This window comes from Molothrus aeneus, chromosome 3, assembly GCF_037042795.1.
Source record: "Molothrus aeneus isolate 106 chromosome 3, BPBGC_Maene_1.0, whole genome shotgun sequence".
Taxonomy (NCBI): Eukaryota; Metazoa; Chordata; class Aves; order Passeriformes; family Icteridae; genus Molothrus; species Molothrus aeneus.
This window is the reverse complement of record NC_089648.1, coordinates 88,660,509-88,677,965: the sequence shown is the minus strand read 5'-3', so window position 1 is coordinate 88,677,965 and position 17,457 is coordinate 88,660,509.

Genomic DNA, 17,457 nt, shown 5'->3' with positions numbered 1-17,457 from the left:
CTGCATTAAATCAGATCAGATTTCTCTTTAGCTATGCATTTCAGAAAGTACTAACTTCTCAGAGGACTTTTTCTTTACTTCATTGAAAATGTTGAGTACTTTTGCTTTCAATGTGAGCCTACCCAGTTAAACTTCTCTTCCATGTTTGTGGAGGGACACATCCCCTTTGCAAGTCACATCAAGTGGACATTACCAGACCAAAATCAGCCTGTTGAGGGAATTTAAGGGCATGTGTTACTGTTCATCCTACCTCCACATTCTTGGCTTGCTAAAAATTCCCATCCTGAACTGATCATTACTCCAGTCTCGGGATAATCCTTCTTTGCATCACTTCTCAGCCTGGATTGTAGAGAAGGACATTGCAGAGTTGAGCATGTAGCCATGGCCACATACTGAGGGGTTTTCCCCCTGTGCAGTCCTGCACAGTTGCTACTGCCTGTTCAGCCTACAAGTTCAGCAGGAGACAAGAGGTATGGGTAGCCAGAAGTTACTCAAGCAGCAGGGTCTCAACCTTCATAACCATGGGGCACCCTGGGACCCCTAAAGCCTTGTATACCCCAGCCCCTCTTCCAGGATCCCACTTGTAAATTAGCAGTTTTGCAAAGGCAAGGTTGTTGCAATCCTGTGACACCTGTTCCCAGTGGAGCTGGTTTGAAAACCTTTGAAAAAGTGGCTTTCTACTGGAAAATGCAACCTTGTCAAAACTGAAATGCTTTGCAAACTTGTGTTGGTTGCACTGAAAATGTCATTTAAAAAAGAGTAAGTGGTAGAGGGATGTTCCAACAGTGTGGGAATGTCTCGTTGTGACATTTCCAAGCTAAACGTTTCAGTTTCTTGCTTCAAAATGAGTTTTGGTTTCAAAATATTTCCTTTTATATTATATATTGCAAAATAATACAAAAATTTGGAAAGCTTATTCCCATCAACCAATCACTTATTACCATAAACCTGAAATTAATGTTCTCCACAGCTTTCTCAAGGTAAGAATTCTGCTATTCTCGGTTGGAGCAAAATTTTAAACTGCAAACACCTAGTGAAACTAGAGTATCTGAATTTTGCTGGCCTCTCAACCACATGATGGAATTCTAGAACTCAGCTGCCTTTTAAAGTGCATGATTGACCACCCCAGGTACTATTTTCTACTGATTTGGGCTGTCATAAAGTCAATTTTCTACCTAGTAGCTGGTACACTGCTGTGTTGTGGATTTAGTATGAGAATTGTATTGATAACACACTGATGTTTTCATTGTTTCAGTGCAGTGTTTACACTAAGTCAAGGAGTTTTTGGCTTCTCACCTGTGTGTAGATTGGGGGTAAAAGAAGCAGGGAGGACATGGAGCCAGGACAGGTGACCTGAACTGGCCAAAGGGATATTCCATACTGTCTGATGTCATGCTCATTTTGTGAACTGGGGGGGAAAGCTGCCTGGGTGTTACTGCTCAGACATTGGCTGGGCATCAGTCAGCAGGTGGTCAGCAACTGCATTGTGTATCACTGGTTTTGTGTACTCCAGTTGCATTGTTATTATTACTGCTGTTATTCTTATGCATCACTTGTTTTGTAAATCCATTTCCCCCCTTAATTTTCTGTCCTATTGAACTGTGTGTATCTCAACCCATGAATTTTGCTTTTTTTCCCCCAACTGTCTTCCCCATACCTCTGGGGGCAGGGAGTAAGTGAGCAGCTGTGTGGTGCTTAGTTGCTGGCTGGGGTTAAACCACAACATATTGCAACTGGGATTTCCTTCAGTTCTTATTTCAGGAAGAAGAGGCAAGGAGGTAACAGATGAGATAATCCAGCTGATCCTATGCTCTTTCTAAATCACAAATTCTTGCCTTCTCAGTCAGATTATTTTCCCAAATACTTTGATTTTATATTTTTATGAAAAATTAACTTTGCCACTTCAGGAACATTGTCCTTTATCTATTAAGCTTTTTATTTATCTATTTAGGTTGATCAGAGGGGCATTATGAGACCTTGATGATTTACTTTGGAAAAAATCTGTACAACAATCAGGTTAGATGCTTTGATTATTTCAGAAAAATCACTTGCTTCCTAGTTTTGTACACCCTGCAGCACCATGATTGTTTTCAGGATTTCTCATAATTTCTTGTCAAGAGTGTTTCCTCCTGCTGCCTCAAATAAACTCAGAGGTCTTGGTCATTTTTCACTCTTCATCCAGAGGTAGAGCCAACTATCAAACAAGACATAAATGATGCACTTGGAAGTATGCTCATGGAGGAAGCCAGTACACTGGTTTTTAACACTTATTCGATGCCCTGCCCACAGGCAGATTGATTTTCACAAGGTTTGTGTGGCAGTCCCTTAAATCATTTTCAAACAGAGAGAAGATTTGTTCTTATGTCCAGTTCTTAATTTAGAAGTCTGTCTGCTTATCCTAAAGGCTCATCTTTATCTATCCATTTTAGGACACTTTTCTGCTATGATAGCAATGAGCACCATGGATGCACAAAATCCTTTCCACCCCTTCTCAGGCATACACTTCCCAGTCTTTGGAGAAAGTCAAGGAGGGTCTTCACTATAATTACAAATCTGCCCCTGCACACCTTGAGGACCACAACAGAAATTTTTTGGACAAGGAGAATGAAAGATTGAAAAACAAGACCTTAAACCTTGGCCATTTCCCAAGGTAGCCTTCTCTCCCTGAATCACACAGCCTGAGGAACCAACAAGTTTGGTGCTGCAGCACAAACAAGTACTCCTAAAGCAACATGATTTTTCAGCTTTTCTTCATTTTCTCTGCAAGCTGTTAAACAAGCAAGGTCAGTTTGGAACCCATCAAGTCCTGGTTCTCCTCCTTACTTGTTATGTGATGTTGGCTGCTTTTTTTCCATGCTATTGAGCACCCACAGTTTTTACTGAGTTCAGGAAGAGCAACATGAGCTCAGCCCCTCGGGACATACTGCTGTTTGTCTTTCTGCACAGTTGCTGCCCCACTATGAAATGAGGATAATACTATCTTTTTTCTTCCTTCAGTCTCAGGCTTTTCTGTTTAAAGTATAAGGTCATCTAAGTGAGAGCTGCCTGTTACTAGTGGTCTGTGAACACCTATCACAACAAAGTCATAATCCTGTCTGTGACCTGCAGGCACTAACACATTGCAAATAATAACAATAAAAACCCAATCAGAAATTTCATTGTCCAGGAGCAGCTTTTCTGCCATCCAGCAAATAAAAGAAACAGTCCAGGAAATTACAGAACCCATGAAAGTGAGTGGGTTACCCGGGGCCTTTGTTAATTGTGCCTGCTCCATATTTAGTCAAATGTTGGTCTTTTTTGAAAGGATTGATCTGCCAGGGACAATTGCTGTTTGTGTCACTGATGAAGCTCGGCAGTGTCCTTGTTATGGGCTGTCCCCACAGCACACTTTAGCTTGTTGCTTGGGTAGTGCAGTAGCCCTACTCCTTCCCCAAGTCTGAGCTTAGCTTTGCCAGGTGCTGAGAGTGAGAGATGTGCTGCTGGATTTTGTAAGGCAGGTGTCCACCAGCTAGGAATAGAAAGAGACCACCACCTCATCTCACAAAGACCCGTGAATAGCTCTCGTATAGTAATTACTTTGTGTCACTACTGCCCTGAGCCAAATTAAAGCCAGCGATACAGGCATTCAAGTCTGTCTATCCCATCATTAACCATCGCCTGAAGCTATCCAGTTCCCCAAATATTATTCTTTTCAGCTTTTTGCTTTGTCCTTTTAAATAGGAGTTGAGCAACGATGAACCAATTTAGCTCCTGTTTGACGTAATTTAGTTTATGAACTCAACAAATTAGGAAAGAAACATGTAACATAGTTAACAATTCCTGTTCTTAAAAAAATCTCAGTTTACTGCTGACAGGTATTGGTAGCCATACCAGTCATAATGCAGTTGAGCCTAATCTTCTGCTCTATTGATATTTTGTGATGTTTTGCCTTTTCTGTTGAGGGTGGCACTGCAGAGTACTAAAAAGGTTTTTTTCTTTTGCTCTAATGGCAGTGATACTGTGCTGTGTCACGCTCCTTCCACCAACTCCTGACAAAGATAACAGAAAAGAAGAACCAGAAGATCGGTGAGCACTTGCTAGGAGAAACCTTTGTTTTAAAACACAGGCTTTCCCAGATACAGAGGCGGGGAATTGCTGATCTGACATCTGTTGCCTGTCCCACATTTGCTGATGCCTGGGGAAGGAGCCTCAGAAATGTTTCTTTGGGCTGAAGTCCACTGACCCCTCCTCCTTTTTTTCTGACTCTGTATGATGCTCTAGTCTCAGCTGTGGCACGCTGGACAGCAGCTGCTGTGCTGAGTGTGAAGCCATGGCATGGTGCTCCCATTTGGAGCAGCACCTTTTGGCTCCAGCAGCTCTAACTGGCTCTGTGCTTTGAACCATTGGGCACCGCGCACTCTGCTCGGTACAGCTTGGCAGTGACTCGCTCTTCACTGCAGTCTCCAGAGCAAAGGGCAGAAATCTCACAAGCATTTTAAAGATCATGATTTTGGGGTCTCTTTCTCTGCAGAGTTTGAATCTGCGTCTGCAGCTCTAGGTAGATGTTCATGAGCTGCTCCACTAATAGTGCATAGAGCTTTGAGGCTTTCTGTGGCGTTTTTGCATGTTCCTTCAGAATTAAAAGCTGGCTGATACACGTGAGTTTATTTTCTCTCCACCATCCGAAAATTACGAAATGCTGATGCAGGTGGAAAAAGGAGGTTGTTGAGGAGGAGAGTGAGTGTACTGTGTTAGAGAGGATGGACTTCTTTGACCTTGGGGATGCTGCTTTTGAATATTTGCACTGTGCTTTTCTAACACAAAGGAAATCACTGCTCTGCTCCTAAGTGATCTTTCAATCTTTCAATCAAAGAAACACCCTTATTAGTGTTTTTTAAAATCTTCTCACCTTCTTTCATTAAATCATACTCTTTACAGTTCCAGTTTACCTGCATAGAACATTATGAGCTGAGTGAAAATCATTTTCCTTTGTTAGTTTTTTCATCATTGAGCAATTGAGCAGTAATGAGGACACAAATCATCTTTTCATTATAAATATGCATAGCAAAGTGTAAAAAAAAGTGTGTTTCTAAAACAAATAAATAAACAAAACTGTGTGGTGAAGGGAAGGAATTGAGAAAAACAAGATGACAAAGCTTTTTCCTGATGCTCTACCTTTGCAAGTGTACAGGCATCAAAGTCAGGAAAGTATTCAAGTGATGTTGGATGCTCTGAATGCTGTGTTTAATGGAAATAGACATAGGATTGTGTCTGCAACTTCTGTGCGATGCAAATCAATATCACTCATCAGTATGGCAAAAGAAACCAACAAATAAACAAACAAAACCCAACTAAAAACACAGCCTAGGATGACTCTAAAATAGATTGGTTCTTTCATGGAAATGTACAGATTTGTTTTCTCTCTTGACTTTTGTTCACATTTTCCTTGTTCCTGCTAGATATGAAAACAACCTATTATGTCATTTTTTAAATAGGGACAGTATATATCAGTCTGTATGGCATAGATGTTCAGTTCCAGCAATGAGAAACAATTACGAGTTTGGATGAGAACTGCACATTTTCTAGCTCAAGTTTGTTCGAGATGTAGCTGTGCGGAGGAGGCACTTTTTCTGTGTGTGCGTTTGCACGGCACTTAATAAAATGAGGCCATTATTGGAGGGTGAGGGAGAGAGCTCAGTTCCTATTGTAATGACTATAAACCTCAGCTAGGATAAAATGCACTCATCACCTACTTCTTCATCCCTCCCCACAGGTTGCAGGGGATTGTGGCAGAGCTCTTCCCTGTTGTAGCACACTCTGCTCAGGGCACAGTTGGCAGCTGTGCTTAAGGGTCCCCCTCCCACCCCAGGCTGAGTCTTCCCATCAGTTTGTTCTGCACAGGGAAGCATAGTGAGTCTGGAGAAACCACTTACCCCTTTGTTTCAGAAGAAACATGTAGTCACAGAAATACAAACTTCTCTTCTTCCGGTGCCAGTCCTCAGGATGTATCATAATCTGGTCCTCAAGAGACAGTCTGGCTATTCCTTTTGCCTCTGCCAGCTGTTCAATGCCTTTTCTACAAATATTACAATCATTGTGGTTGCATTTGTTCATATGGTCAAAGACTGCTGATGTTATCCCTTCCTGCCCCACAAATTTGTTGTAGTGTCATACAGTATTCAGCATAAAATGTATAGCTGCATGCTTGTTTTTACTAATAAAACACTTTGGTCACAGAAAGGTTGCCAGCTGAGGTTTTTGTTACTTCACAATATTCATCTGAAATCTTGTGGCACCTGTGTGACACAGAGGTCACTAGCACTTTGAGCTCTGTAAAGCAGGAGACATGCATGTGTGTGCTTTACAACTGCTTGTTTGAACAATAAAACCCAAATCACAAAGCTCAAGCCCCTTCAACATTGTCTCTCCTAGGACAAGGTGGGGACTGAACACCATTAACTGTTCATTTCACAGCCCCACAGTGTCCCTAGATCCATGAGAAAATGGGTTCATATCAATGGCAGCGAGATTCTGAACAGAGATCAGCTTGGGATCAATCCATGCAGCTCACCTTGCAGGCTCAACTCAAGGAATAAAATGGGACAGACAGCTGGTGGGACGAGGTTTCTTCCAAAGAAATTCTTCTGTAATTGTGTTTTGGCACCACCTGTCTGGCAGCCCCGTTTAGAAGAGTTAGATTTTCTCACATCATTTTGAGGTTGAGAAGCAGGGGTTGAATAATGTTCCTGCTGCAGACTATATCCCTGTAGCCATCTCAGAAATCCAACGTGTGTGTAAGACGGGTTCACTTTCCATCCTGGAATGGGTTTCTGTGCCATGTAATGATTCTCCAGCTGCTTTTAAAGGCATGTATTTTTGATTGTGCTTATGAGGTGATTGTTGAAGAAGTAATACATAAAAGCACAAAAATAGGGGTGTTACCTACCTCCTAATGTCTGCCTCTTTGCTTCAGTGTGCTTCAGGTGCCAGGACAGCTGAAGCAGAACATGGTTACCTGGAGCAAAGATGATCCAGCAATGGTTTTAAACTGAAAGAAGTCAGGTTTACATTAAATTTTAGGAAGAAATTCTTCATTGTGAGGACAGTGAGTCACAGGAACAGGTTGCTCAAAGAAGCTGTGGAGTACCCCCATCCCTGGAAGTGTTCCAAGATCAGGCTGAATAGGTCTTTGAGCAACCTGGTCTAGTGGGAGGTGTCCCTGTCCATGGTGGGGAGGTTGGAACTAAGAGGTCCCTTTCAATCCAAACCATTCTATGCATTCACATTATAAAGAGAACACTTAAAAAATTAAGGAACAGACAATATGTTTTATCAGAAGGATAATCAACAGCATGATGTGTCCCTAAGAGAGCCCTGTCTTGGAAGTATCCTCTGTGTTTGGCTAGGAAAAGCTGACTTCTGAAGTCCAGCCTGGGGAAGGAGATTTAGAAATGAAATGTGATTTTTTGATAACTACTGAGTATTTGGATTCACAGTTCATATTGCAAAATACTTGAAAACAAGTGTCATTTAAGGACTAAGCTATGGACTAAACTATTTTATTACCTATGATCCAATTCCCTGTTCCTGTTTCTGGGGCCTGAGCTCTTCTTCTGCTGGTCTGTATTGGCTCCAGCTCAAAGAGTCATATAACTGACTGAGTCAATAGCAGAGCTCTTAGCACCAGCACCAGGACCCATCTTGGATAAATGGAATCATGGATAAATTCTTCAATTTCTCGCTTTCCTTCAGGGATTTATAGAAGCTATTTTTATTAAAACTTTCTTGGGTGCTTCTCCTGCTGCAGCTGGAGACCATGTGATGAGCATTTTCTATTAAACCACAGACAAAAGAGTCAGAAGTGCTTTGTTTACCTCAGAGATGACTTTCCTTTGTTTCTGCAATGTTTGTTTCCTTTAGGGTGACCAGGAATACTAGAATGCGACAGAAAAGCCCTGACAGATGCTGCAGCAGCAGAATTTCTCTGTTCAGATGGTATTTTTAGATGAAAAGGTGTGAGACATGTTTAGCTTGTTTGTCAGGAAATTGTTTATTGGTTAACTTTTTTTTGGAGCATCACAGAGAGACTATTTATTTTAGCCCATTAGGTTTTTTGGGAGGCTGTCCTGTGAGACCTCACATAGCTATTGCACTGAGTAAGAAATGAAATAGTATGGCAATAGTATGTACTCACCACAAACTAGGGGATGTCTTCTCTCATTAGCATTGGACATTTGTGGTTAAGTTATTCACAGCTGGAGAGTGACAAAAGACATAAAGCTTTCTCACCTATTCACATTGTCTAAACTGTGGAAGAGTTTCCCCTGCATGATTGCTAAGTCAGTTTTCTGCTGATTTCAGTATAATTGGATGACCTTTAAAAAGAGTTTCTATAGCAAGGGTTGCAGAATCAAATTCTGTTGTGCCTGATTTTTTTGTCCTATATGCAAGTCTGTGTAACTGTGCCTTCTGTTTGCCTTGCACTGTCCCCCCCAACACACACACCTTCACCCCTTTGGAATGGGTATTACTATGGAAACAATTGTGTCCTTGCTATTGTTAAAGGCAGCTGAGTGACATCCAGAAATCCCATATACCCACAGAAAATTGTAATAGTAAATCATCTGACCAGCTATTCTTAGCCATTCTTTTCCTCATGTAAGAGAAGGATGATATATAAAAGGAGATTATATGAAGGAGTTTTTTTTTTTTTGCTCGTACGAATTTATGACCGCTCAGCTGAAGCGCAGGAGTAAAGGTAAAAAACCCAAGGCATTTCACAAGTAGCAGAATTAATGAAGCCTAGTTCCCTATAGATCTGTATAGCCTGTGGTTGGATTCTCTGATGACTAATACAATGCTAGCCATCTGATCACATCGTTTCTTTTAGCAGTGACATTCAGAATGCCTTTGTGCCATGTGGATCCTCAGGTATCTAATAACAATTGAGTTCAAATTGCAGCTTTTTGTCAATGAGGGTACTGGCAATGGTCTCTCTCATCTGCCCACAAAATGGTTTTCATCAAACTTGTGGAAATCTATGGGAGATTGCTGTACTCCATCATACTTGCTTGAAACAAACTATCAGGTTCAAAAAGTGTCAGTGGGGAACAGACATAAAGACATTGAATATGCGATCTTGTGAACGTCTTTTTCTTGGGGAATCTGCCCAAAATTTTGCCAGGTTATTCAGTCTAGCAGGTGGGTAATCCTTCTTGGCTTCATGAGATGACATAAAGATTTTTCAGTCTTTTTTAACAAATGGTTAAAACAGGCAAAGTTGGAGCAAGGGAAATTCACATGAAATATTAGGATCTTTTTTTTTTTCACAGTGAAAGTGGTGAATCTGTGAAACAGGCTTTGCAGAGAGCATGTAGATACTCCAAAGCTGCTCAGGGAAAGCCCAGAGCTACTTTTGTAACATCTGCTTTGAATGGGGACTGAACCAGATGACCTTCAGAGATGCATTCCTATCTAGAGTTTCTGTGTGTCTGTATTACTTGCTACTTTAGATTTCTTTTCTGTAGGCCTTTGTTCCCCAGGAAGAACCACAGCCGAGGTCAAATTCTCCAGGAACATGATGTTTTGATAAACACATGCATGCTGGCAGGGGCAAACCCTCCATGGAAGGCTTCAGATTTTTACTGTCTGAGACAAACTAGAGCTGTTCTATTGAATCTTCAGTATTTTCATTGTTTTATTTAAACTGTGTGTAAAGTCACTGTGAAGCTTCATATTATATAAAAAAGCCCTCCTTTTGACATCTCCCTCTCTGAGAAACTGGAGAGTGCAATGCAGAATGACCACTGGAGCAGCATCTCTTGCAGAAAACAGTTACTGCTTTTTTATTGCATAATTTTGGATAGTATGCTCTGGAAAACTTGGCTGAAGTGGGAGAAAAAAGTGAAGTCTTACGAAACACATTTTATAGTGAGATTGCCTGTCCCAAGTGCAATCAATCTGTCCATTGAGTTGGCAGTGTTCAGAAACAGATGAAAGTCTCTTCAGACCTGAAGATTGCAAATGTTGCAGAGCCCTATATTGGGAATATATGGGCACAGGAATTTTTAAAAAAGTGTACTCAAAACCTTCATAATTTTTATTCTCCTTACCTTTTTTTTCTTTCCATTGACACTAGTGCAGTGGGAGATGGTGAAATAGTACATAAGTAATGAGCCACAAGGCCAAAAAAAATGGTTTTGCTCACCCTGTGCTAGGCCCCACACAGGGGCCCGTGGTAGGGCTGGAGAGTGCACAGTGGCAAGCAACAGCCCTTGAAATACAGGGTTTAGGAGCGCAGACCAAAGGCAACAGGTGGATACAACAAACAGCCAGAGGCAGCTCAAGGTATCAATGGGGCGATTATGAACAGTGTGGCAAGCAGCTGTCACTGCACACCAGCTGCCTCGCCACCCGACAGCTCACACCAAAGGCAAGAAAGAAAACAAGCCACTAATGACTGATCCCCCTCCCTGAGCCTCACTGGCAAAGAACTGGAGGTTCTGCATCATTTTTTTTTGGTTACTCATGTCCTTTTCCACCCCTACCCACTTGCCCATGGATGCTGTACCCTCTTCTGTCATCTCTTCTATTTAGAGGCTAGGCTGTTACACATGAAGGGCATGGAGCAAAACTTTCCTTACCTCATCAGGAAGGAAGGGGAGATTTTAGATATTGTGAGATGGGGGAAGGGACACAACACGTTAGGAGCAGAAATAGGGGAGTAATTTATTTCTGTAGCACAGCCTGAAACTATGTGAGCAGTTGCAGAGATGAGGTTGTTAAGGATCTTGGGGGCCTGCCAGAGAAGGAAGGGAGAAGAAAGGAGTACCTTTTTTTTGTGTACTGAGACACTGCTCTGCACCAGAACAGTAAAAGACTGGTGTGGTTCCTCAGTACAGGCTGAACAATACATCTGTCCCTAAGGGTCATCACAGCAGCAAACTTACTCATCACTGTGCTGTTCTTCATACTCACACACTGGGTGTGGTGGCCACCTCCATACTCAGAGACCTAAATGTAACTGAGTAATTGTAGGTGCTGTGTGAGGCTTTCTGGCCTCCCAAGCTAGCCTGGGAACAGGTTTTTAAGTTGGAGCAAATTGAAATCCTCTGAAAATTCCACTGACTGCAGTGACTACCTCTCTGCTGAGTTATCTTGGGGCTTGGATACCTATGGTTAACACCTAAACACCTGCATGTATACACCAAAGTTGTTATGGGACTAGAAAACAACAGATAGAAGTCATAGCAATTACTGCAAGGGCGCAGCTGTTAGTTGAGAAGCAAGTTGAATTAGTACATGTAGAGCTCCGTGCCTCTGCAATAAATCAACTTCCAGTACCTGAACTAATGTGCTTAAACCTGTGTGATATCCTTGTGCTGCATTATTGCCTGCAATGGAGTGCCCTTGCAGGGTGGTGGTCCTTAGGATGATGTTGCATGTTGAGCATTCTCTGGAATAATGATATTACTGCACTTTGCAGGACATAACCTTTTGAGTTTTTATCTGTTGGTGGAACTATCAAACATGTAAGACAGGATTCAAGCCAAAATGTCCTGTATTTTTCCTGCAGTTCCTCTTGAGGAGATGGATGCAAAGCAAAAAGAAAAAAGTGCCAAATTAGTACAAATTGACAATCATTGACCACCGCTGCTGCTAGCATGGAAGGTGTCCCTGGCAGGAGGCAGCTGAGGGACACCAGCTTTTAGATTAGTTTCAAGCTTAAAATAACTTCAAAAGTATATGCAAAAAGACAGAAGATGAGCATTTGGTGATGCTGGGGCAGAGGTTAGTTCAGAACATGAAAGATAGGGAAGATAGAAATGTAGTTCTTTAGTGTTGGGGCTTTAATAAGACTTATGCTCCATTTGGTTTGGTTTTTTTGAGGATTTTTTTTGTTTGTTTGTTTGGGTTTTAAAAAATACAAACAAAGAGAAATAGGGTAGCAAATCCTCCCACACTGGCTGTAGCTGAATGAAGGACAAGCCTACCCCTGCAAAGGACTGTAATGTGATTTGCCCAAACTGATTTTTGTATTGGGTCCAGAAGCAATACAGTACAGCAATAAAGCACAGAACCAGAATAGTGCACATGGACTTTATTAGGCACAGTGGTGCATACAGGGGCCACTTCATGTTTTTGACCCCAACAAGTGTCTTTGCTGTGTAGGAAGAACTCAAGGTATCTTCATCATTGTTTTTTTAAGGAGTCTCTGCTGTGAGCTCCAATGTAGACATAGCCAAAACTTTTCCATGTGAATAATAATTAACATGTAGCACATATACTAACCAGCAGCAATAGATCATGTTTTCTTGATGTATATACCCAACACACAATCAATCACCCAGAGAAATGCATAAATGTGGTTTCAGAAGAGGCAAGAGGAGGGACTGCAGGCTATAAGGGCATTTGCAAATGACTTGCAAATGTCAGCCAGGCCTTATTTGCATTAACAAATCAGAAATATGCATTTTCAAATTGCATTTTCAAATCAGAAATAAATGGGTTTTGATTGGCTAAATTAAAAGACTTAGGAAAAGGATATGAGAAAGGAGAAGTGTTTGAAAAATGCAATTGCATAGTATAAAATCCGTGAACATAACGTAAGGATTTACCATCCAACCTTGAATTACTCGTTCAGGAGAATAACTGGAGACAAGCATTTTTAATTGTTTTGCTGAAACCCTCATAGAGCTTGGAAATAATTTAAGAAAGATAAAGGTGATCTCAAAAACTATGTTAGAAATGCACCCTCATATCCCAGTTTGTAAGGAATTTTTTAAAAATAATTCCCTGTCCTTGGTATTATTTAAAGTGGAGGAGACAGAAGGAAATTTTTCTTGGACACCAGGTAGGTTAAACTACAAGCAGAATTTTTACAATTTGAAGGTCATACCCTCAAAATGCCAGTCTTAACAACTGAGCTCTTACCAAAACTCCTGCTATGCTCTGAAGGACCTTTTCCTGGAAAAGATGGAAAAAACCTCACCCAACTCTAAGGAATTTTTGGTTTGTAGTTAAGGGTCAAGATTAACTTCTAATTCTCTGAAATAGACACAGTCTCAAAAATTATACTGTCTTGTTAAGTGTTGGGGGTTTTTTACTTCAAAACACAGGCTCTTTGTAATAAATTCATGGCTTTCCTTTGGCTGCTTCCTGTGTTTTCCTTTTGTACATATCACCTTGAAATCTTCCTCCTTGTAACTGGATGTAATCCCAGTCCCAGTCCATAATAGTGGTGGTCACTGGTGGTGGGCAGTTTTCCAGGGGAATTCATTATCTGAGTCATTTATAACTGGGCTGAATAAAACAGTCAAAAGTGTATAGAGGGAGAGGAAACAATTCCACAGTGCTGAGGGCTGGGTTGGATGACCAAAAGGGTATTTTCTGTCTTGGATTTCTATGCTGATCATGGAAGCACACAGTCTAATGAGCCAGATATTCAAACATCTTTGGGCAAAGCATTTTGGAGAGGAAGAATGTACATTGGATGCTCAACTTGATGCATCTGAAAGAAAATCAATAGTTTTCCAAAGGCCATAATTGGACAGAAATAGTGCTGGCAGTTCTGGATATTTCTCTGTGAAAATGTGTACCATCCATTATATAAGCAACCAAATATTTTTTTGCATCAAAGGCTGTAGTGAGCAATTTTAGTTACTCTTCTCTTTAGATCTTAGTCTTGCTGTTTTTTCATGGATGATATTAGCATAGCAGCCCTCCAAAGTCCTTTTTTTTCAAAGTAACGTGATTTCCCACCCAGTGGCTTGCACTCTTTCTGTGCTGCAGAAAGTCAAACAAAGGACCTCCAGTGTAGAAAATAATCATATATAATATAATAATCTCATATATATGGGAAATGAGGAACAGCCTTTTTGACAACCCAGCTGCTTTTACCACATCTGACTTCATAGGGCATTAAATATCCTGATTGAAGACCAGTCTTGGGGAAAGTTCTGCCATATCTGCAGGATGATGTGATGTTCAGGTGATAGCTCAGGAGCAGGTGTTTCAAAGCAGGATAACAAGGAAATGTTCCTTTGGGGACCATGTCCAGTGTGTCAAGCGGGTACAGTTGGGGCTGGCTTTCAGCAGGACCAGCTGAGTCATGGGACTGATCCTCTGGCATGTGATCTCACACATGCCAAGACATTCTTAATAAGAGGAGAGGACTTAAAAATAAGTTCTTACAATTAGGCATTTTTATAAAATTTAAATATTTTAGTAAAAGATTTTTGGTTTGCAGTTATTTAATTGTCAGTTTTGTAAACTAGCTTTAATTTCAGAATATTACGTATTTTACATTATTAATAAATTAATGTGTTTTGATCACTTGTTTTGTACTCTCTGCATTACCAATTGCTAAATCAATTATGAAACCAATTATCTATTACAAATGACCATTTTGCTCTGTTACCAATGAAAAACCAAATATGAATTACCAAACCAATTAGAATACCAATTAAAAATTTCCATTGTAATTACCAGTCACTAGTAAGAATTACCCCAATGGCCTTTTGGAACACCAATTACCAATTAAAATACCAATTACCAAAGCAAATATCAGTTACAGTAACACTTAACAATTAGAATACTAATGAATTATTGCATTACCATATCTGATATTGTTTATCATTAAAATAATTATTATGCTCTATTCATATAAAAAAATTAAATTACAAAATTTTAAAAGCTCCCCAAATCAAAACAGAAGCAAAATCTCTCAGCTGATGGCAATTATATTTCCTCATAGACATTGCAGTATGGGAGGTTTAAACCTGGGGGCCATTTATGCTGACAATGAATAGAAAATGTTGGAATTCCCCACAGAATGGATGCTTGAGGTTACTATTTGTAAGAACCAACTCTGTATATGCTTGGAAAGCCCACGTGCCCCTAGTGCCAAGGCTTCAGACCTTGGCTTTCCTAGTCCTGAATCCCAGGGGTAGGAGCCAGGGCTCCCTGCCATGGGAGATCTGGACAGTTGGGTCACAGCTGTCACAGCTGTCACTCTGCCCATGCATGACACAGAGGTGTGTGTCTTGTCCTCAGCACGAGCTACCCACAGAGAAACACTCCCCCTTCTAGAGAAACAAACAGCTGCTGAAGCAACCTGCCCCTTCTAGGGAAACAAACAGCTGCTGAAGAAACCTGCCCCTTCTAGGGAAACAAACAGCTGCTGAAGAAACCTGCCCCTTCTAGAGGCACAGCTGCTCAGTGCCCCTGCTTTCCTTCAGCTCTTCTGGGCTGCAGTCCTGGCTTCAGCCAGATTCAGCTGGTTGGTGCTGTGTGTGCTTGAGCCCAGAAATCCCAGTTCCAGGAGAATGTTTTGGCCACTGGGATGTTAGCAAGGTGAGGCAATGCCCTCTGCTGTGCTGGTGGAGCAGCCTGGCCTGGGGCAGTGGAGCTCAGTAGGCAAGCACGCGTAGGGATGGAGAAGCTGCAGGGCCGAGCTGAGGTGATGCTCCCACACTTTGCTCCCAGGTTTGTGGAGTGCCAAGTGCATAAGTCAGAGCAATGAAATTCTTTCTCCTCACAGTGCCCAGCCATCAGAGCAGTGTGACCTGTGGCCATCCCTGACCTGGCCACGGTCTGGAAGAGCACTATTCAATCCACATCAGAACCTTTTCAGGGCTTCTACTAGCTGCCTGACAATGCCAAGAAAAACATGAAACTCCTTGTGCCAGTGCCCTGGGCCTGTTTCACTAGAGGAGGGATAAGCTATGTTAGTTTTTGTTTAAGCACGCCATGGAGCTGCAGTTTAGCACTTCTGTTTCTAGAATGGCCTCAGGGACTTGCTGCTCAAAGATCTAAAACTGGTTGTTTATTTCAGTTTCCATTTCTGACCAGCCTCACATCCAGTAGCATCACTGCAGGGCTGCAGCAGCTCCTGTGTTTTTGTGGGGACAGATAAGCTGAGGGACTGCCACATCACACTACATGAATATATAACCTACTCCCCAAGCTATATGAGATCCCAGCAATACACAGACTATTGCTCATTACATAGAATCTGAGAGTCCATATGTTCAGAGGACAATGTGTGATACATTATTCACCCTTGCAGTTATTTTATAATTACATGTATTTGGCTAGCTGGGGCACATAACTGCTCCAAGGTGTCAGTCGGTGTGTTGGAGGCTTTTCTGAGAAATTCAAGATATTGGGGTTTTACGTAGCCGAGATTCTCCCTTGGGATATTTGGTACAAAACAAGCCTTGGCAGAAGTCTATTGGTGCCCCTGTCTCAGGGGGCTTCTTGGCAGATGCTAATTACTGACAATTAACCATCCGTGGCAGAGCTCAGGCCATGACAGGCACGTCTGTGTCCGGCTCAGGGACTCAGGTAGCAGAGAAGTGTCTGAGTGCAGTGTCCCTTTGCTGAGCACAAAGCACAGCAGGGTGTGCGTGGGAGGCGAGCAGCGCCGTGGGACGGAAGGCACCAATATGGTCACGGATTGTGCATGTGCCCTCGGTGTCCTTGGCTGCTCTGGAGAGTGGTAAGGTCCTTGGCAGTAACTTAGCACTCCTGGGGGGCAATATGGCATCTCCCCCAGACTCTGCCCACAGCATCTCTGCTGAGGCTTTAGGGCTTGGCACAGGCCCCTTCTGGTGGTCTCTGCAGCACCTGAACTAAGGGAGTGCTCCAAGAGGAGGGCAAGGGACTTCTGAAGCCCTGTAGCACCTCTGTAAAAAAAGTGGGGAAGGGCAGGAGCAGAGAAGACACCTTGCCTCAAAATCTGACAATGTTTAGTTAACTCCTGAGAGAAAAGTAGAAGAGAAGAGAAAGATTTATTTGGATTGGAAATGAATGTGTAGAAAGAAAAGAAGGGAAAGGGAAAGGGAATTATAATGTTCTGCTGCAGTTCTTGTTCTTTGGAACAAATACTTAATCTCTTTCTCAGACAGTGCTTAATGAACCTTTGTCTCTTTCCAAAACTGAAAGTGTTATTCTCTTTTTTTTTTGTGTTTTTTTTTTTTTTTTTTTTATTTTCTCTTCCAAAATCTGAAGTGCTGGGGCTCCTGAAGCTCAGCAGAACTTTGATTTTGATTTTTGCAAGTTCTATTTGTGCTATTGCAAGTCAGCTAAGCATTTTCCTGTAAACAACTGACCAGGAAGAAATACACCATTACCTTTTGCTGCTGTAGTAACTTGCATCCAACACCAATGACTTACGGGCAATATTATCCACATCTTCATCATTAAAGATAGAGATTAATTGTCTGGTTCAATATCTCATTAAAAATTAAAATCTATCCATATGCAGTATCTCTTCAGCGGAGTTAAACCAGAGTAGACTTTTCCTGGTTTGTTTAAACTGAGGGATGAACGACCATATTTTATCTCTGCAATACCAGAGCATGGTCACTTAAAAAAAAAGAAGAGGTTTTAGTGCTCTATTATTTCCTCCCCAGTTTATGAAAAGATAGGTTTGGGAGCTACAGAGCAGCTGGCCAGCTCAATTAAGTGATTCCA